The sequence below is a fragment of the Bos grunniens genome, chromosome 11 (assembly GCF_055505025.1).
Source record: "Bos grunniens cultivar Pamir isolate PY7600 chromosome 11, Bosgru_T2T1.0, whole genome shotgun sequence".
In the NCBI taxonomy this organism is placed as follows: domain Eukaryota; kingdom Metazoa; phylum Chordata; class Mammalia; order Artiodactyla; family Bovidae; genus Bos; species Bos grunniens.
The window spans coordinates 72,023,530-72,046,630 of NC_141175.1; the positions used below are offsets into that span (position 1 = coordinate 72,023,530).

Here is a 23,101-nt window from a genome sequence, read left to right on the forward strand (position 1 = left end):
CACCAGTTAAACTGACTCCTAGTTGGTAGTATTTGTACAATTTTAGCTCAAAATATAAATAACTTTATCTAAATTATACAAAGTAATACAGAAAATTTTGAGGGCAAAGAGAAGGAAGAAAATACTTGTAAAATAATCAGTTCAGTTCAGTCGCTCAGTCATGTCCAACTTTTTGCGACCCCATGGACTGCAGCACGCCAGGCCTCCCTGTCTATCACCAATTCCTGGAGTTTACTCAAACTCATGTCCGTTGAGTCGGTGATGCCATCCAACCATCTCATCCTCTGTTGTCCCCTTCTCCTCCCACCTTCAATCTTTCCCAGCATCACTGTCTTTTCAAATAAGTCAGCTCTTCACATCAGGTGGCCAAAGTATTGGAGTTTCAGCTTCAGCATCAGTCCTTCCAATGAATATTCAGGACTGATTTCCTTTAGGATGGACTGGTTGGATCTTCTTGCAGTCCAAGGGACTCTCAAGAGTCTTCTCCAACACCACAGTTGAAATCACTACCTTATATATCACTTAATGTTATTCTTTCAGTTTTATAATACCCATGGGCTTAATTTTTTCCAAAGTATCCACTCCCTATTTCAGACCATTTGTAAGATTTAAAGCATAATTTGGGATAGTGTTTTAATTTCTCCTTTGCTGGGGTTCCCTTGGAAAAGATTGGGAATATCTTCTCACATGACAAAGAGATGGTATTTCTACTATTCTATAGGTTTCAGAAAACAGTTGAGCTTCTTGTCTTCCTCACGGAAATATAAGATTTGAATTTCATTTTTTCCTTTGGGAATGCGTATTTACATTACAATGACATCCTGTGTCATTACACAGGATGAAGTTTGAAAACAAGTTTGAAAACAAGACAAATGCCAATGACAATAGGAAATTTCTTGGAATAAGAGTCTGCAGGAAATTGTTGGCTAAAACTGAACATTCCTTTTAGGTTGTTATGCCACATTAAGAGACTGTTAGTGCAATTAAAGGAGCTCAAAAGGAAGATGATAAGAGATGCTGATGAAATTCATTTTGTTTTGAAAGCTGACACCAAGTATTATGATGTCAGTATTAACAGAACTACCCTGTACTGTGGTGACTCAAATAGTGATAGTTAGGTCCTTCTGAAATAATAAATTTGTGGTAAACCATTTATTTTCAGAGCAGGGAAACAAGTGAATGTTGCTTTGAAGCCTTTAGGTCACCAATAGACATCACATTATTTTAATGGGTGAGCCAGTTGTCATTCACCCAAATTACAAGGCAAATTGCTGGAAGGAAGCATTATATTGTACCATCATGCTGAATGTGGGATGTCATTTTTTCAATTCAGGCTGAGAAAGTTAGAGAAGAATGGTGATTAAATGCTGGGAGTCATTGAGAGTTTGATCTGATTCCACAAACTGGCAGAATTCAGAATGGAAATTCCAGTTACCACCCTTTCTGTGGCAGGGTGAAATGATTGCTCGGGTGGAAGGATCTTTCTCCTCCCTCCTTCCCTCCCTTTTCCCTTCCATTTCTTTCTTTCTTCCCTCCTTCCTTTTCCTATTCAAGATGTCAAAAAATGGAAATTCTGTTTTAAAATCTTATTTTCTCTCATTAAACTCATTTTTTTCTCTTCACTTTTGCCTTTTTATTACCCCCTTTCCACTTTTTTCTCTCCCTAGTCTTTTTCTCTCAATCACTTTGATCTTCCTTATGTGATTTTTTGTCCTTCCATAATTTCAGTTTGTGATAAATACTAACAAGGAGCTACTGTATAGCAGGGAACTCTTCTCAATAGTCTTTATTGACCTACAAGGGGAAAGAATCTAAAAAGGAGTGGATATATGTATAACTGATTCATCTTTCTGTGTAGCAGAACCTAACACACCATTGTAAATCAAGTATACTCCAATAAAAGTTAATTTAAAAAAGATACTAGGAACACAAAGGAATTAGCCAACTATATCTCAAAAGCAGCATTAGCTGTTTTTCACTTTTGCTTCAAATTGGTTTCAAAACTAGTCCTGCTTATGCCCCCTGAGGTTCACTGTCATAGAAGTAAAATCATTAGTTACATATTATCATGGAAAGCCAAAAACAAAAGTGTGTTACTTCTCAATTCTTGTTTAGGAAATGGGAAATCACATTATATTTTGGGGTAAACAGGTCATGTGGCTCAGTAGAGCATGTGTTATGCACCAAATTATTTAGTAAGCAAGGATGCTACTATATTTCAGTAAACTTGTATACAGTAAAAAATAAAAAGGATACCTATTTGTCTTACTAAAAGGAGGCAGTGTAATAGGCTTCTCCTAGTTCTGTGACCCTGGGCACATGATTGAAATTCTTCAGGGCTCATTTTTCTTATAGAATATAGAAATAATCGTTTCTTCCTTGCGACTTCACAAGATTAAATGCATGTAAGGCAGACTATTCTAAAAGCTCCAGAATCAGAACTGTATTTATTTTTTGCTCTGTTATTTGTGATTGTGGTAATATTTAACCTTTGTCTGATAATCATCAGTTATATGGAGATTGTTTTCAAGAGTAAATAAGATAATACATATTGGGCACTTAGGCTCTTGTAACAGACGTGATTATAAATGTTATTACATAAAAATGTTTTCCTTTTTAAAAACTACTTTTACTATAAAATATTAGATGCATAAGATCATGTTTGTGAGATTTATCCTTGTTTTTACATATAAGTATTGTCTATGCATTCTTACTGCTGTTACAGTGTTCTATTGAATGAAGATAATTAAATCATCCAATCAGTTGTACCTGGACATTTAGGTTGAGTCTAGCTTTTGACTGTTAATAATGAGGCTGCTATGAAAATTCTTTATCTCTTGGTGTATATGAATTAATTTTGGTGGTGTCAATACACAGGAATGAAATTGCTAAATTATAGAGGGTGAGTGGCTTCAGCTTCTATAGATAACACCAAACTTTATGAGTGTACCTATTTTTCCTCATCCTTGCAAGCACATACATTGTCAGTCTTTTTAATATTGGATATTCTGGTGGGTGTATGTGATATATCATTATGGTTTTAATTTGCCTTTCTCTGATGATTAACAAGAGTCCCTTGGACTACAAGGAGATCAAACCAGTCAATCCCAAAGGAAATCAGTCCTGAATATTCATTGGAAGGACTGATGCTGAAGCTGAAACTCTAATACTTTGGCCACCTGATGCGAAGAACTGACTCATTGGAAAAGACCCTGATGCTGGGAAGGATTGAAGGCAGGAGGAGAAGGGGATGACAGAGGATGAGATGGTTGGATGGCATCACCGACTTGATAGACATGAGTTTGAGCAAGCTTCAGGAGTTGGTGATGGACAGGGAAGCCTGGCATGCTGTGGTCCATGGGGTCACAAAGAGTTGGACACAACTGTGTACGTGTGTTAGCCACTCAGTTGTGTCTGACTCTTTGCAACCCCACGGACTAGCTCACCAGCCTTCTCTGTCCACAGAATTCTCCAGGCAAGAATACTGGAGTGGATTGCCATTCCCTTCTCCAGAGGAACTTCCCAATCCAGGGATTGAACCCCAGTCTCGTACATTGCAGACAGGTTCTTTATCATTTTAGCTACAGGGAAGTCCTTATTAATGATGATTAATGAAGAGGACAAATTTTTCACTTGATGGTGGGCCATTTGAATGTATCCTACTGTGTGGTGTGTATATTCTGCATTTATACTTCCTTTATTGATTTGATGGCGAACTCCAATTTAATTCTATGATTGCCTTCAAATTCTTGACACTTGTAGGAAAAAATAATTTAATTTTAATGCAGTCAAAATACCTGTCTTCAAATCTATGGTTAGTGCTTTTGATTTTTCTGTTAAAAAGAAACTTAAAATATTTTCTTTCCCCAAGATTTTATGATATTCTTCTCTATTCCTCTAAAAATTTGATTGTTTTAGTTTAAAATCCACTGGGAATTGATTTTTTGTATGGTAGAAAGGAGGAGTAAAGTTTGTTTTCTTCTTACATGGATGTCTAATTATCCCAGCATCATTTATTGAAGATCATCCTTTTCTTGTGGCTTTATAGTTCACTTTTGTGATCTGTCAATAGAGGTTCCATATATCTATATATCTGTTCTAGAATCTTAATTTTGTTTCATTGGTCTATTTTTTCTCTTTCTGCCAATGCCATACTGTTTTGTTAATTGTTACTTTATAATAAATAGACCAGATTATCACTTCTTAGCTGGAGAAGGCAATGGCACCCCACTCTAGTACTCTTGCCTGGAAAACCCCATGGACGGAGGAGCCTGGTAGGCTGCAATCCATGGGGCCGCTAAGGGTAGGACACAACTGAGCGACTTCACTTTCACTTTTCACTTTCATGCATTGGAGAAGGAAATAACAACCCACTCCAGTGTTTTTGCCTTGAGAATCCCCGGGACGTGGGAGCCTGGTGGGCTGCCATCTATGGAGATGCACAGAGTCGGACACGACTGAAGTGACTTAGCAGCAACAGCAGAAGCAGTCACTTTATTTTAAAATTTTCTTGACCAGTGCTTCCCAAAGCTGTGTGTGAGTCCCTAAGAACCTCTCAGAGGGTACCTGATCCAATCTTTTCTAGTTATGATTGAGGCTGGATATTCTTTACAATCTTCAACCAAACAGCATATGCAATAGATTTAATTCTGAAGAAGATTTGAGAAAGTGGTAGAAATTAGGAAACATGCAAACAGGTTTTGTCTCTTCATGTCTGACTTATTTCACTTCCAGATCATCTGTGTTGTTGCAAAAGGCACAATTTCATTCTTTTTTATGGGGTAAGTAATATTCTATTGTGTCTATATGCCATATCTTCCCTATTGTAAATAAACCTGAGAGTGCATATATCTCTTCAATTTAGTGATTTTATGTTCTTTGGATAAATATACAGAAGTGGAATTTTTGGATCATATATTCAGTTCAGATCAGTTCAGTTGCTCAGTTGTGTCCGACTCTTTGCGACCCTGTGAATCACAGCATGCCAGGCCTCCCTGTCCATCACCAACTCCTGGAGTTCACTCAAACTCATGTCCGTTGAGTCAGTGATGCCATTCAACCATCTCATCCTCTGTCATCCCCTTCTCCTCCTGCCCCCAATCCCTCCCAGCATCAGAGTCTTTTCCAATGAGTCAACTCTTCACATGAGATGGCCAAAGTACTGGAGTTTCAGCTTTAGCATCAGTCCTTCCAATGAACACCCAGGACTGGTCTCCTTTAGGATGGACTGGTTGGATCTCCTTGCAGTCCAAGGGACTCTCAAGAGTCTTCTCCAACACCACAGTTCAAAAACCAATTCTTCGACGTTCAGCTTTCTTCACAGTCCAACTCTCACATCCATACATGACCACTGGAAAAACCATAGCCTTTACTAGACAGACCTTTATTGGCAAAGTAATGTCTCTGGTTTTCAATATGCTATCTAGGTTGGTCATAACTTTCCTTCCAAGGAGTAAGCATCTTTAATTTCAAGGCTGCAATCAACATCTGAAGTGATCATATATTAGTTCTATTTTCATTTTTTTGAGGAATCTCAAACTGTCTTCCACTGTGGTTATACAGATCTACATTTCCATCAACAGGGCGCGAGGATTCCTTTTTATCCACAACTGTGCCAACATTTGTTATTTTTGTCTTTTTTATAGTAGACATTCTAGTAGATGTGAGGTAGGTGATTTCTCATCATGGTTTTCGTTTCCATATCCCTGGTGATTAGTGATGCTTGAGTATCTTTTCATGTACCTGTTGGCAATATGTAAGTCTTCTTTGAAAAAAATGTCTCTTCATATCCTTTGCCTATTTTTTTAGTTGGTTTGTTTGCTATTGAGTTATATGAATTCTTTATGTATTTTAACTGTCAACCCCTTATCAGATAATACTATTTGCAAATATTCTCTCATTTAGTAGGTTATCTTATCACTTTGTTGATTGTTTCTATTGCTATACAATAACTTTTTAGCTTGCTGTAGTCCCACTTATTTATTTTTGCTATTGTTGTCTTTGTTTTTGGAGATAGATCCAAAAAAATTACCTCCAAGATCTATGTCAAGGAGCTTACTGCCTATGTTTTTATCTAGGAGTTTTATGATTTCAGGTCTTACATATTCAGATCTTTAGCCCATTTTGAGTTAAGTTTGTATATGTAATACACAAATAGAATAGTAAAATGGTATAAAATAGTGGTTCAGTTTTATTCTTTTGCATGTGGCTGTCAAGTTTTTCCACTAACCATTTAGACTGTCCTTTCTTGATTGTATATCCTGGGTATACTTTTGTCATAAATTAATGGACTTTTGTTGTTGTTGTTTAGTTACTAAGTCATGTCCAACTCTGTGACCCCCGTGGACTGCAACAGGCCAGGCTGTGAATTAACTTCTAGGCTCTCTATTCTGTTTTGTTGATATATGTGTCTGCTTTTATGAGTTCTGGCTAGTCTTGATCTTTGCATTTTCATATAAATTACAGAAATGTCTTGTCAAGTGTAAAAGAAAATGAAAAATCTATTTCTGCTTTCACTGTGACTGCATTGAGCCTCTAGTTCAATTTGAGGGATGATTGTTTAATGTTAAGTCTTTTGAATATAAAATTTTACGTCTTAATTTATGTTTTCTTACATTTCTGTCAACAATGTTTTGTAGACTTTTGTGTAGAGACCTTACATATTTTAGTTTGATATTTTTTGTGCTACTATAAATAGAATTTTCTTTCTTTTCTTTTTTGTTTTTGTTGCTTATATACAGAAATACTGTTGAATTGTGTATATAGGTCACTAATTAAGATTTTTCTGCATTTTATTTTGGATTTTCTACTTATATAATCTTAAGTCCCCTGATAATAAAGGAAATTTACTTACTTATTCATTTCCAAGTCTTATACTTTCATTTCTTGCCAATTGTTCTTGCTGGATCCTGTAGTACAGGGTTGAATAGGAATGATCACAGCAGATATATTTTTCTTGAACCCAATTTCAATGGAAAAGTTTTCAACTGTCAGTGTTAAATGAAAGCAGCTTAATGTACCATAGGTTTCCTGTAATTATCCATTCTTGTATTAAGGAAAGCATGAAAGTCACTCAGTCGTGTCCAACTCTTTGCGACCAGGCCAGAATACCAGAGTGGGTTGCCTTTCCCTTCTCTATGGGATCTTCCCAACCCAGGGACTGAATCCAGGTCTCCTGCATTGCAGTTTCTTTACCAGCTGAGCCACAAGGGAAGCCCAAGAATACTGGAGTGGGTAGCCTATCCCGTCTCCAGTGGGTCTTCCTGACCCAGGAATCAAACCAGGGTCTCCTGCATTACAGGCAGATTCGATACTTGCTGAGCTATGAGGAAAGCCCTTATATTAGGTTGGTTTCTATTTCTAGTTTGCTAAGAGTTATAATCATGAATGAATGTTAAATTTTGTTCAATTCTTTATCTGCATCTATTGAGATGATTATATAATTTAAAATATTTTTCTTTAGTTAATATGGCATACCACATGGATTGATTTTAAACAATATTCTGATATTTTTATTCTTGAAATAAATGTATCTTTGTTGTCTATTTTACATACTTCTGAATTAGTTTTCAAGTATTTTGTGAAGACTTTTGTATCTATTTTATGAGTGAGATTGACTGGTAAGTTATCCTTCTCAAAATGTCCTTACAATATCTTGATATTCTAGTTGAGCTGATCATAAAAGTTTGGTAGAACGCTTGAGGCTCCTGGGGCTGATTTTCCCTGTAGGATCATTTTAAACTGTGTGTTCAGTTTCTTTCAAAGTTATAAGACTTTTTATATCTTGGTAAATTTATATTTATTGACATGACATTTTTAATAATACACATTATATATGTACAGAATGTCTAGTGAATCTTTGCTGGTGTTCCCTTTTCTCTTCCTGAATTTGATATTTTTTAAACATTTGCCTTATTTCTTTTTTGAAAATTTACCTTAGGAATTTATTACTTTTATAACTCTTCAATAAACCAAATTCTGGCTTGCCAGTTCTTTCTATTGTATATTAATTTTTTATTGTATTCTTATTGTTATTTCTTTTAATATATTTTAAATCACTTTCCTAACATTTTTATGGATCCATAATTTATTAATTTTTCTGTCCTAACCTTCCATAATTTCATGCATGAAGTTAAGGCTACAATTTCCTGAGAAGTATAGCTTCAACTAGTTCTTATAAGTTTGATATGTAGAATTTTAGCCAACTTTTAATTCAAAATATGTTCTAATTTTCTTGTACTTTGTTATTTACCCATGAGTTCTGGGACAGAAGGTTAGTCTATAATTTTAGATCCACCCTTGCTGGAAATAGATACATTTTATCCTTTTTGAATAACAGAATGGCATTTATCTGTGTCTACCTTCTGCAATAATTCTAATCTTCAGTTTAGTTCAGTCACTCAATCGTGTATGACTGTTTACAACCCCATGGACTGAAGCATGCCAGGCTTCCCTGTCCATCACCAACTGCTGGAGCTTTCTCAAACTCATGTCCATTGAGTCGGTGATGCTATCTCATCCTCTGTCGTCCCCTTCTCCTCCTGCCCTCAATCCTTCCCAGCATAAGGGTCTTTTCCAATGAGTCAGTTCTTTGCATATGGTGGCTGAAGTATTGGAGTTTCAGCTTCAGCATCAGTCCTTACAATGAATATTCAGGACAGATTTCCTTTAGAATTGACTACTTTGATCTCCCTGCAGTCTAAGGGACTCTCAAGAGCCTTCTCCAATACCACATTTCAAAAGGATTAATTCTTCGGTGCTCAGCTTTCTTTATAGTCCAACTCTCACATCCATACGTGACTACTGGTAAAACCATAGCTTTGACTATATGAACCTTTGTTGGCAAAGTAATGTTTATACTTTTTAATATGCTATCTAGTTTGGTCATAGGTTTTCTTCTAAGGAGCAAGAATTTTTTAATTTCAAGGCTGCAATCACCATTTGCAGTAATTTTGGACCCCAAGACAATAAAGTCAGTCACTGGTTTCCACTGTTTCCCTATCTATTTGCCATGAAGTGATGGGACCGGATGCCATGATCTTAGTTTTCTGAAGTTGAGTTTTAAGCAAGTTTTTTCACTCTCCTCTTTCAGTTTCATCAAGAGGCTCTTTACGTCTTCTTTGCTTTCTCTATCTACTATGGTGAGCACAAATCCCTTAGAAGAAATGGAGTAGCCATCATAGTCAACAAGAGTCCAAAATGCAGTTCTTGCGTGCAGTCTCAAAAATGACAGAATGATCTCTGTTCTTTTCCAAGGCAAACCATTCAATATCACAGTTAACCAAGTCTATGCCCCAACCAGTAATCCTGAAGAAGCTGAAGTTAAACAGTTCTATGAAGACCTATAAGACCTTCTGTAACTAACAACCAAGAAAGATATCCTTTTCATTATAGGGGACCGGAATGCAAAAGTAGGAAGTCAAGGGATGCCTGGAGTAGCAGGCAAATTTGGCCGTGGAGTACAAAATGAAGCAGGGCAAAGGCTAAAACAGTCGGAATCAATATTGCTGGGAGAAATATCAATAACCTCAGATACACAGATGATATGGCAGAAAGGGAAGCAGAACTAAAGACCCTCTTGATGAACGTGAAAGAAGGCAGTGAAAAGTTGGCTTAAAATTCAACTTTAATCTTTTCGGTTTTAATACCTCCAACAGTGGTCTAATGAAATTGTTTTGGGAAGGGGAATTCCTTCCAGGGACCAAGAGTGGGCTCTTTCCTAAAACTCAGAAATGAATTGTCTGAGGAGGCAATGCATGCTGACAAAGCAAGAGGCATTATTGGGAAGGGCTGCCAGGGTGAGTGCAGCAGGGTAAGGGAATCCTGGAGAACTGCTCTGCCAGGAGGCCCACAGTCTCAGGTGTTATGGTAATGCAGTTAGTTTCTGTGCTGTCTCTGGCCAATCATTCTAATTCCAGATCCTTCCTGGGGGTGAGTTCATCGTTCAGCCAAGATGGATTCCAGCAGGAGATATGCAATGGGTCTCCTCTCTCATATTTACCTTTTCCTAATTCTTCTGGTTGGTGGTAGCATATTTGTTCCTCATTCCTTACCAGGCAGGACCTCCTGCTGTAAGATGACTCATGCAAGTCGTTACTATCCAGCCTGGCTAGGGTAGGTGATTTCAGTTGCTGATTCTCCTAACAAAATGATGCTGTGATTTCCTATGTACAATATTTAGATGTTCTAGAATGTAATGTATTGGTCAAGTGGTAGTATCATTTTACTATCATTACATTTAATTTTAAATGTAAGAGCCAAGAAATATTTTCATTTGAGTTTAATTGGTAATGAATTTTTTATGATAACATTGGGAAGTTTTTATTTAAGCCATTTCTAGGTGATGATATTGAGGCCATATTGGCTCAAATGGTAAAGAATCTGCCTGCAATGTAGGAGACCTGGGTTTGATCCCTGGGTTAGGAAGATCCCCTGGAGAAGGAAATGGCAACCCACTCCAGTATATTTGCCTGGAGAATCCCATGGACAGAAAAGCCTGGTGGGCTACAGTCCATGGGATTGCAAATAGCTGGACATGACTGAGCAACCCACACTTTCACTTTCATTAACCATAAAGAAAATTATATTCTGGTCTATCAGCTATTGTATATAAGTCATATAAAACTTAGATCAGGGTTTCTAACTGTGTACCCTCCACACTAGGGAGGTTATATACTGTAGTGATAAGAATGTGAGGATTGGAATATCAAGAATGGCTTTAAGTCATGACTTACTAGCTATGGGACATTAGACATATTACTTAACCTCTCTAAGCCTATTTTCTAGGTTGTTAAATGGAGATGGACTGTCCCTATCTCATGAAATTGACATGAAAATTAAATGAGATTATGTGTATAAACTGCTTAACACATTGCCTGGCACTCTGAATACTTAATAGATCTTGACTGTGCATTTTACTTTGAGGACTATTTCAGTTGGTCTTCTGTATCCATGGTTTCCACATCTGTGGATTTAACCAAAGTCAAGTGGAAATCAGTGCCCATGGATACAGAGTATCAACCCCACTGGGACATTTTGTATGAGGTACTTGAGCATCTGTAGATATTGGTATCTGTTGGGGTCCTGGACCCAATCCCCTGAAGATTCTGAGGGATGACTGTATTGTATTTCATTTAATTTTATTAAGGAGGACCTCATTCTCTCTGATTTCCTTTAAGTAATATTCATCTAGATATATATTATCAAGTGGATATATTGATATATATCTATATCATATAGATATCTATATATCTATATGTCTATATATTATATCTATAATATCTATATATAGATATCATGATATATATAATATGTATCTATAATATCTATATATTATATATAGATATATATAATATTCAAGTAGATCTATAATAATCTACAGTTCAAACTGCTCTTGACTGTAATTTTCAAAAAACCGCTTTCAAGGAAGGCTCCTCTGACTGTGTATATGTGCAGTTGTTTTGGAGCTCACTACAAAGCTTACATTTATGCATGTTCAATTTTATGTGTTTAATTCTTTTGATACTATATCTACCTTTTATTAATTTATCTGTTATGATAGTTATCATGTTTGACCACAAACAACAGTGTTCATTCAGGCCATTGATGAAAATGTTAAACTCATTGGAACCAAGGTGACACTGAAGTAAATTATGTGTAATATAAGATAACTTGAAAATCTTAATGCATCTTCCACTAAAAGAAACAAATTTAATTTATATAGGCCTTACTCTGGTGGTTCATACGGATCACTATAGTCTTTTCTAAGAGTGAATAGACTTTCATGTTTAGTGATATCTCCAGCTTTTTCATGGACATCAAGTCAATAAGTTAGCTTATAATTTCCATAATTAAAAGCCTAGAACATAATTTAAAAAAATTGATAACAGAATTTTACTGGAATTTCCCCACAGATTATTGCCATGAGATCGTTTTTACACTTCCCACAATATGATCATTTGTGGAAAAAACTGCACTTATTTGAAGGAATCACTTACTTTTTCCTACATTTTTTCATGAATAAGCCAAAGCTTAGTCTTCATTCTTAGAAACAGCCAATACTTTTTACTATATTTTTAATTGCTAAGAACTTTTCATAATTTGGCAGTCTATTTTCCTGATGCTACTGCATACCTACTTATATATTTCATTATTGTCTGATTAAGTTGACATCAGCTCTCTCCCTCCCTTTGTGTGGCAATAATTTATTCTGATGGTGAGAAATAATAGGTCTGCAGTGTGTGTGTGTGTGTGTTTGAGTGTGTATGATTCTTTCACTAGATTGTAGTATCTTTCTCTTTAGCAGAGCAGTTAAGCTTTAAGTGTTCTTATGAAGGCAATGTAAAATTAAGTGCATTAAAAACCATCAGGAGAATGTTAAGATTATAATATATGCTGGCTTTAAATATATATTAATTCCATTAAATATGCACATATATAGAGTGCTAAGTCAAATAATTGAATAAGAAGACTACTTTTCAAAAACCATTATTTCATTAGCTTGTTACAGAGTTACCTACAGAATTCTATAATTTTATAAGTACAAAGAACATTAGCAAGCACAGAATTAAGAATTTTTATTTTTCAGTGGACAGAACAGAGGACAAGAGAGGGGAAATAACTTGCCCCCAATCACATGTTTTGGTGGTGAGTGGGGCCACATTCATGTCTCTTGATTTTCAGTATGCTTTGATCATTTGCTCTTATAATCTAACAATCTGCCATATGGTAGGAATGGATTTTCTTTCATAGGAGAAGATTTAGTGTGTCCTGTTCTGTCTTATTGTGGGAGGAAAAAACGGCAAAGTAGAGCTTGTTTGAAATAATTGCTACAATAAGAAAAAGAATCCACTAGTTTCTCCTTTACTTTGATGTTTGAATTTGCAGAAGTGACCTTTGGGATCAAAGAAATAAAAGATATATTCCAGGATCATCATGTGTGGAGGAGGCAGGATCAGGCTTGTGGCAATAATATGAAATTCTAAGGCCTTAAAGGCTTCTTCATTAATTATCTTTGAAAAGTTCTGGGTTTTGTTCTGAACAGAAATGAAACCATGGGCTTCAGGAACAGAATAAAAATATCTAATTCCTGAGGCCTATTCAAGATATTCCTCATAACCTTTACACTGGGCACAGAAAAATGTAACAGATTTCGTGAGTAGACGTTTGACCTTTCTTTTCCATTGAAACCATCTTTGGAGTCTCTCTTTCTCTTACCTGTTGGATACCTCTTCAAAATCCATCTCTTACTTCTCTTCTGCATTACCGTGATCCCCTTGCTCATCCTTTGTCTGTTCCCTTCTCCAAAGACATTGCCTCAAAGTTAATTTCTCACAATTCCTCCTGAGAAACTCTTTCTCTAGTAGCTTGATATTTGAGAGGAACAGGGAGAGGATCTGGGGGCATCCGAGAGCTGTGTCACTGCTCCCAAGTGTCTTTCTCTCCTGGAATGTTCATCATCTCAGTTTTCTAAGTGACAAGTGAGAAAAATGCACTTTTAAGTGCATCAACTAGAAGGTTCTATGATGAATGTTATGTTGTTAAAAAAATAATCCTGTTTCCTAAGGTATCATATAAAATGAGCAATCTTTATATCCTCATTAGCAAATTGGTAGTAAAATTTCAAGGTGATTGTATCTCTATGCAAATTTATCAAGAGTGTTTCTTTTGAAATCTGTTTCAGAAGTAATTATATTTGGAATGCTGAGTGTATATGCCCCTTTTTCACATATATATTATCCTTAAATAGCATTGGCAATGGCATTGAGGTTATAGGTAAGCAGCCCAAGTGTTTTTTTCCCTTTTCTTTTTTGATATGCTTAGCAAAATAGTAACATTAAATATATTGAAAATGGCAATATCTTAATCATACATGTTTTTCTCATATCTGTGTGGCTGCATAATTATTAATGCCTCTGTGGGTCATATTTTTTATAGAAATATGTCTTTCATTTATCACATACATAACTACAGCCTTCCTGAATGGAAGAACATAAAAGAAAGCACATAATCAGTAGATTTTATTTTTTGTATCTTCTCATCAGTTGCCTACCTATGTATACAAAAATGAATTCCATTTTAGTTTATATACATGTTACTTTGCCCAGTTGGGAAATAAATTCACTATAAAATGACAGTGATTAAAAACATCACTCCCAGATAATATTTTTTACTTTGACAAGAGTTTTTAATATCTTGATACAATGGAGCAATCCAAATTTGTTCCGTTTCTGGGGTCAAAATGCTGCTTTTTTGTTACTTGTTTTCCTGGAGCACGTCCACAGTACAGCAAATACAGTCATCTGTTTTGTCTGTAACAATGGTTAAACTGACAGGTCCTTTCCAGGATATCCAAGTCCAGCTGTCATGGAATCATAGGCTATCAGGCCCCTTTCTGAACTTTTGGAGAGAGAAAATTCACTGCTTCATGAGGAGACTAATTTTTTCTCAGTTTATTGAGTTGTTTTTGATATATTACATTGGGTAAATTTAAGGTATACATTGTGATGATTTAATACATATATATTGCAGAATGATTACCACCATAAGATTAATTAATGCATTCATTTCCTCACATAATGAACTTTTTTTGGTAAGAACACTTTAAGACTTAGTCTTCTAACAAATTTCAAGCATTTAATATAGTTTTAACAACAGTCACTGGAGAAGGCAATGTTACCCCACTCCAGTACTCTTGCCTGGAAAATCCCATGGATGGAGGAGCCTGGTGGGCTGCTGTCCATGGGGTCGCTAAGAGTCGGACACGACTGAGCGACTTGACTTTGACTTTTCACTTTCATGCATTGGAGAAGGAAATGGCAACCCACTCCACTGTTCTTGCCTGGAGAATCCCAGGGACGGGGGAGCCTGGTGGGCTGCCGTCTATGCGGTCGCACAGAGTCGGACACAACTGAAGAGACTTAGCAGCAGCAACAACAACAGTCACTATGTGGTTCACTGGATCCTCAGAAATAGATCTCTCTAATAAATGAAAGTTCGTGCCTTTTGACCAACATCTCCACATCTCTCCCACCCCCTAGCCTCTGACAGTCACTACTCTTTGTTTCTATGAATTTGACTTCTTTTAGATCCCACATTTAAGTGAGCTTGTATGGCATTTGTCTTTCTCTGTTTGTCTTATTTCATTTAGCATAACGCCCTCAAAGTTCATCCATATTGTCACATATTACAGAATTTCTTGCTTTATCCATTTATCTATTGATGGACACTTAGGTATTTTTTTCATCTTTTCCACATTACAGGCAGATTCTTTACCAGCTGAACCACAATGGAAGCCCTTTTATCTCTTAGCTATTGTGAATGCTTTAGTAAACATGATGGAATACAGATATCTTTTCAAGATAATGATTTCATTTTCGTCAGATATATATCCAGAAGTGTGATCGCTAGATCATATGATAGCTCTATTTTTAATTTTCAGGAAATTTCTATACTGCTTTCCATAATGGCTACACCACTTTACCTTCCCACCAACATTGTACAGGGTTCCTTTTTTGAGGAGACTGTTTTAAATTCTAGACAGTTTTAGGTAAAAAATTGTTTACTGTTTAATCCAAGTAATTTCGTCTCTGTAATGTCTCCATTCCTTCTTGTTGTTCCCTACTGAGCCGCAAAACCCTGGCTTAAACTGTGTGACCTTAGACTTTAAAACAGCTCACTTTGCTCCTCAGCCTGCCTTCTCCTCCCTGAGCCCAGTACTCTCCTTTCACTAAGGTACCATTTTAGCACCCCACTTCCAACCTTACCAGCTAGTCTTGGCTCTCCCTTAGATGAACTCAAGAATGTTGAGGTTTCCTCTGAAATGACAGAAAGAAGGTGGCATAGGAAGAGAAATAGAGAGGGAGATAGGGACAGAAAGATATGCAAGGATGCTTGTAGAGAAACAAAGAAAGGAACAGCAGAAGGCAGATGTTCCAGAAAGGCAGAGGATGACCAGGGGCTGGGTTGGCACAAGAATACATTCCCATAGGTTTCTGAGTCTTAATATTGTACTTCTTTTAATGAAGCCCTGGGCAGGGTATTAAGTCTTTCAGCAGTCTCCTAACACTTTTGATTCTCATTGAGATGCCAGCTGAAACACCCCTTCTTCTTCTTTTTACAAACACAATACTATTTAGCATTCATTACCACCTGATTCTGTGTCTGAATAAACTTTAGACTCATTGAACCCTACAACATTCATAAAAGGTCATACTGTGTTTATTAAATCTGTTTTACAGATGGAGAAACTGAAACACAAACAGCTTAGGCAACTTGTTCCTGTGTATACAGTGCGTAAATGGCATACCAAACATTCCAGCCTATCCCATGCTTATCCTTGCACAACTTTGATTAAATGTACTTTTAATATAATCCAGACTGGACTTCTCTGTTGGCTCAGTGATAAAGAACCACCTGCCAATGCAGAAGATGGGGTTTGATCCCTGGATCAAGAAGATCCCTTGGAAAAGGAGATGGTAACCAACTCTAGTATTCTTGCCTCGGAAATCCCAAGGACAGAGGAGTCTGGCAGGCTACAGTACATTGGGTTGCAAAAGAGCTGGACACGGCTTGGTGGCTAAACCACAACTTTTAATAAAATCCAGAATACATTTTACTATATTCATTTTCTTTTTTGATAAATTTTGCCTATTGTTTCATCCTATCATTTTTAACCTTAATTCACTTTTTGTGTCGGCCTTTTCTCTGTTTCTCTTAATAATCAAATAATGAGCATATTACCTTTCCTCATCCAAAGCATTCATGGACTTGATACGCAGAATGGTCAAGGATGGAATACAATTGTATATGCTATGAGCCTTTTTTTCCAAGTGATATTGATTCATGTGGCTATACCTTTAGGTCAAGACATTTACTTATTTTAATATAATCTAGAATTAATTAGTATCCAGTTATATTTTCCCATCTTATCCAGGATTTTATAATAGTCTATTTCTAATACTTGTCTATGCTCATTTATACCAACTGTTTCTATTCTAATGGTTTACAAGAAGCCCTATCAAATATTTGAGTAAAATTATGTACACTCGAATATTTCCCAAGTAGTTTCAATAGGATAATTTTTCAAGGTAATTGATACTTCAATGATTTTGAATTATGTAAAATAGTTTTCTACAATTAGAGATTTTTCATCGATTCCTTAAAATATGGATATAAGTATATAGTTAAAGATTAGTGTACCTGTGTATGTATACATGTGTAGATGTGTTTATTTATAAAATTTTTAGATGTATACACTTAAGCCAACTTTATAAAATTTTAATTTCACAAAAAGAAATTTGACTGTTTATAGTATTAATTATAGTTATAATCCTAGAAAATTTCAGAGCTCAAGTAGTGAAAGCAGCTTAAGTGGTGAAGAAAAGTATTTCTGTCACTCTTTTGCCTTCTAGAATCATCCAAGTTCTAATTTTATATCATAGTGAATACACAAACCTTTTGACTTTGAGAGAATCTTGGGTAGCAAGGTGGTGTGTTGAATTTCTAAATCAAAGCATAGCCTGTTTTAATTTTCTGCATTCACCTCTCAGTTTCTTTCCAAATGGACTGTTAGAAAATAGAATTAAAAATTATGCATATTGCAGAAATACTGAGTCCCTGGCTTTCTGTAGGGGTATTTGGAAAACTCATTGTCAGTTAGGTATTAAACTTTGCCTGAGTATTTTATTAAATGCTGGGCCATGACAAGTACTCAGTGAGAAATGCTTGAACAAATGGTGCCAGGTTGATGTCCACTGGCAATGGCATGAATTGTCCAACTTCCTTATCTCTGTTTCTGCAGCTTCATTCGCTTATCAAAGAGAGAGAGAAGCCCAACCATTTTACAAACAGAAGATGGTCAGAGGGTAAAACAAAATTAGCATGTACATCAGTAATTGCTCAATAATCTCCCCCTGCAAAATCATTGCAAATGACTCTTTTTCTTTGTAGGAATAATTGTGCACCTGCTTTTCACAACACAAAAGCTGGTTTTGCCTTTGTGCATAAAATGTGATTTGGAGAGTTTGGAGATCATGCAACCACATATTTACATAATCAAATGACAAACTGCAATTTATTTTAAGCTCATGGATTCTTTGTTATTCCTTACCCAACAATCATGTAAATAATGCCAAAAGCACTGGTGTCTGTCTGACACTTGGGGGGTTAGGTTTAGTTTGTATAACTCTGTATCAAGGACACATGGTAGAGTAATGAATACGTATGATTCTAGGACATTCTACTGAAAATACCTCCTATTTTTCTGGTACACGCCAAAGCCATTTTTAGAATCTTTTCCCATCTACTCACCTTGTGCATATTACAATTTTTGTTCCCCAGGGAGAAAAGAAGTAAAAGGTTTCTTGTTGATGATCCAAGAAATGTGAATAAAGTTGTTGGCAGATGGTTCGCACATTTCATTCTGAAATATCTTATAGTGACAAATAACAAAGTGTATATAATTAGCTCTATGCAGATGGCATGCCAAGTGTTGATATTCATCTCTGCAGACTTTTTACAAAGACACTATTTTAAGAGTCAAGATTCAGAGACAGCCCATGAACCGTCTAGAAGTAGGCAGGGTTTTACAAAAAAAGATCATGGATATCAAGTAAGATTTCCTAGGCCAAGTTTCAAGTTTCAGTCCTATATCCATGTTGTGCTCCAGGAGGCATGGGCCAGTGAATTTAGGGGTCTGGGTTTATTGTGTTAGGCTATAGAACTCTTCTTTCTTTTCCTCCATCTAGCCATGCCTTTAAATCTACTGTTATTTTTACCAAGAACACTTTGCTCTCAGATCATTTCATGGCTGGAGCCTCTTATCAATCAGATTTTAGCTTAAATGTCACCTCTTCAAAAACTCTTTTCCTGATGATCCAAACACTTCCTATTCTTTGGCATGACTACTTCCTCTCATGTTATCCTGGTCTATTTTTCTTTTAGCTTTATCATTATATTTGAGATAAGTGATAAGTGAGGACTTTAACCATCTGGTTCACAGCCATATCCCCAGCCTCAGTTACAGTCCATGGCCTGTGCAAGTTCTTACATATTATTTACAAGAATGACTTTTGTAGCTCACTCCTCACTGGTCAAAGGAATCAAGATGTTTAAGCTAATATCTTTTCTGTATTTATCCAATATTAGTATATACAGCCAAAGTTAACACACTGAGCCAGTGTTATCTGTGCTATAAAGATTTTATTACATTTTTTCCCAATACTTTCTTTCATTTAGTTTGATAGCTACATATGGTAGGCAGAGAATGTGGAAGCAGACCAGGACTGAATATAAATAGAAAGTAGAGTTTGACATACTTGCTTATTTTCTTTTATAGTTTTTTCTAGTAAATGGATATCATGTCAGTTTAACTTATTTATGTATTGTCTGCCTTGAGGCCATGTGCCTAACAGATACTATGTGGTATTAATGACATAATGGATATGTTGGGAAAGAAAGCATTGTCTTACTGAAGAAATTGGATTTCATTTCCATTTTGCTTCCTTCATAAATTTATTATTATGATTAAAAATATTCTGTGTCTGGGTTCAATAACCTATATATAAGAAAATATTTATAATATGCTTCTGGATTTGGTGGGGCTAATGAAAAGAATGTAATCCAAAGAAATAGAAGTAGACATTACTTTGCTCTTATTTTGAATTAATCATTTAAAGAATAGCATTCCTGAATTTCCATTTTGGAATCACTGTATTTTCTCATAAATTTTCTTGTGTTTCATGGGACTCACTGCTTAAATGACTTTTTTCAATCTCAGTCCACTGATCTTTTGAGATTTCTGTTTCTTTAAGGCAATTTGAGTGTTTATCTTGATTCATAGTCTGTTGCAGCTCTCATTATTTGCACCTCTGGTTTTAAGCAGGAGCAGTTGAAAATTTTGAGAACTTACTCAGTGAAACATAAACAACAGGTTTAAAGTACCAAAATGGAACATTACCTTCTTCCCCAGTGTCTTTTTAATTGTTAAATTTAAATGCTTTAGACTGAGTATCCATAAAGTGCAATGATTGCCTCAGCTGGGACTCTGCTGTTTTCCAGTTTCTTCATATATTTTTAAAAAAAATGCAACTCTTTTGTTTGTAAAGATGTTATAGGTTCTATGTATTTTCTCTATTCTCTAAGCTTTTCGTGCACAAAGGGATCCTTATAATAGCCTTGTTTTCAATTCTCATTGCAAAAGTTGGGCACATTAAAGTCAACAAATCTCTAAACTCTTAATATACGAGGATTCCCATGGGCCTCAAACTGCTGTGAATGGAGAACAGCTGGTCCTAATTGCTCCCTAATGGAAAGGCATCATGGAAAGCAGGTTTCTACATGGTAACACTTCAGAAGCCATGTTATTGTTCAGTCACTCAGTCGCATCCAACTCTTTGTGACCCCATGGACTACAGCATTCTAGGCTTCCCTGTCCTTCACTATCACACTAGACTAGAACTTAACAACAAATGTGTTTCTTTAAGCAAATGAAAGAAAACTTGAGTAAATTACCAATTTCTTCTCCTAGCTCTATGGATATCCAATTTAATTCATAAATTCATTTTCTCCTTTTCTCTGTCATAAATGCCAGTCCAACTTTAGGGTCATTGTCTCCTTGAAATCTTCTAAGCCAATCACGACTAGCACAAGATGAATTTAAATAGTCTGTTTGTCTTCTTCCATTGATGAGCTTAGAAATTAATATTAATAGAGGCTTCAGAGGATCCGTTGGAGTGATACAGAGACTGTCATTCATTTTTCACTAGGTAAATGAAGCTTCTGAAACATAGATTTCATATTTTTTTCTGACATGAAGTCTAATTGGCTATTCTTTTCCTATATGGATAGAGGGCTATGTGATGATAGTTACAGAAGATACCTCCTCTTCTCAGATAAATTTATTTCAGTTAGAAAAGATTTAGGTCTAATGTTATGGTATTGACCCTAAGTGCAATAGGAGTTCAGAGAAAGAAGAGACTAATGTGGTTTCAAATAGATCTAGGAGACTCAGAGAAGACAATGGCCTTTGAGTAGAATACATAGAAAGCACAGCTCATCATTTCAATTGTGAGGAGCCATGGGACAAGCCCAAATTGAGGGGCATTCTTCAAAAAATAACTGTCCTCTATTCTTTGAAAGTACCAGTAACATGAAAGATAAAGAGAGGATGAGGAACTCTTATAGATTAAAGAAGACTTAAAAGATGAGAATTGAGTAGTCCAGGATTATCTTTTGCTTATAAAGAATACTATTGGGACAGCTAGTGAACTTGGAATAATATCTACAGACTACATACTATATTGTATCAATGTGAATTTTCTGATTTTGATAAGTACATTGTGATTGTGTAAGAAAAGTCCTGTTAGGAAATTTACACCAAAGTGTTTAGATGGGAATGGGTAAGATGCCTGAAACTTCTCTCAAATGGTTCAGAAAAAAAAAAAAAAAAAGTATGTAGACAGGGAAAGGAGATAGAGGGAGAGAGAGAAAACAAGTTTGGAAAAAAATGCTAAAAGTAATGGTAAAGGCTACAGTACAAGGATGCTATGTGAAATATTTAGTAACTTTTCTGTGAGTTTGAAACTCTTTCAAAATAGAAAGTTAAAGACCTGGCCCTGTGTTCTGAATCCTTCTCTTAGAGCTAAGCCACAAAGGAAAGGGCTGGCTTCTCTGGTGAGTGTTATGCCTGACCCACCAGATCTCTATTTCTAACTGTGGCAGTTCTTCTAAACCTTTCTTAAGCATTGAAAAAAAGTGCACTTTCAATTTACAATCTCTTTGGTTAATGACCTCTCTCAATTTATTTACAACACCTAGCATTTTAGAGGTGCTGCTGCTGCTGCTGCTGCTGCTGCTGCTGCTGCTGCTAAGTCGCTTCGGTCGTGTCCAACTCTGTGCGACCCCATAGACGGCAGCCCACCAGGCTCCCCCGTCCCTGGGATTCTCCAGGCAAGAACAGTGGAGTGGGTTGCCATTTCCTTCTCCAATGCATGAAAGGGAAAAGTCAAAGTGAAGTCACTCAGTCGTGTCCGACTCTTAGCAACCCCATGGACTACAGCCTACCAGGCTCCTCCATCCATGGGATTTTCCAGGCAAGAGTACTGGAGTGGGGTGCCATTGCCTTATCCGTTTAGAGGTGCTAGGATTTGTATATTATTTTTCTACATTTGTACTCAATGGGTAAGATGCCTGAAATTTCTCTCAAATGGTTCAGAAAAAAAAAAAAAAAAAAGTATGTAGACAGGGAAAGGAGATAGAGGGAGAGAGAGAAAACAAGTTTGGAAAAAAATGCTATTTATTTTTAAAATTTATATTTTTATTTTTAAAATTTATATCTCTATACCCTTCCAATATTCCCAAAACATTATGGTGACTTACCATCAAGGGTAGACAAGAGAAGATTTAGGAGGTAAATTATATCAATGTTGTTTCCACTGTGTGTTAGGCACTACACTGAACATTGTTTATAAACTGATTTCTCATAACAGTACAATGAGATATTATAAGTATTACTAATGAGAAAAGAGGCTCAAAGAGGTTATGAAATTTTTTCAAGTTCACACAGCTAGTGAATGGTAGAGTCAGAATTTGAACCTATGGTTGTCTAATTCAAGTTCAGTCTCTTTTTACTGCTGTGCTGCTCTCCACATATCACATATCTCTACATAAGTTAAAGATCAAAGTACATTTGAAGATAGAATGGGAAGAAAATTATATATAAATATTGTATAGGTTAGTGGTATAATTGCAATAAAAGATAAGTTGTTTTCATTGATGCAGAAATGGAAAGATAACAGTATATCAGGGGAGATAAACTACTGAGTGGAATCAAATTCTAAGAGTGTTCAAGATCTAGGTGTTCTCTGTCTCTAAAATTCCAGGACCTAAAGAACACACTGGTCTTCAAATGCTTCTTGAATTAAACTACCACTGAAAATTACTTTAGCTCAGAATTTCACCAGATATCTTGAAAAACATGCACTTACAGGGCACTTACCAATCTCTTTCACAAGTGAAAAATAATGATCTAGAAATTCTTATGACTCTTAAAGAGAAAATTTTAAACAATTTATGTTGAGCCAAACCTAAACATCATTTTTGA

At 36.0% G+C, this 23,101-nt stretch overlaps 1 long non-coding RNA gene across 28 annotated transcripts in view; it reads left to right on the plus strand.

Moving 5' to 3' along the window:
- LOC147363323 (uncharacterized) overlaps positions 1 to 23,101 on the plus strand; it is a 504,516-nt gene that overhangs the window by 395,309 nt on the left and 86,106 nt on the right. For 2 of the 28 annotated variants that reach the window (XR_015136959.1, XR_015136961.1), the window contains exon 6: positions 16,239 to 17,546. The exons of 8 other annotated variants lie outside the window; for them this stretch is intronic. This is a non-coding gene — a long non-coding RNA (uncharacterized LOC147363323). Of the gene's footprint in view, positions 1 to 16,238; positions 17,879 to 23,101 lie in introns of those variants that run through there. 18 more of the 28 variants (XR_015136938.1, XR_015136942.1, XR_015136940.1 and 15 more) reach the window with 16 other exon arrangements.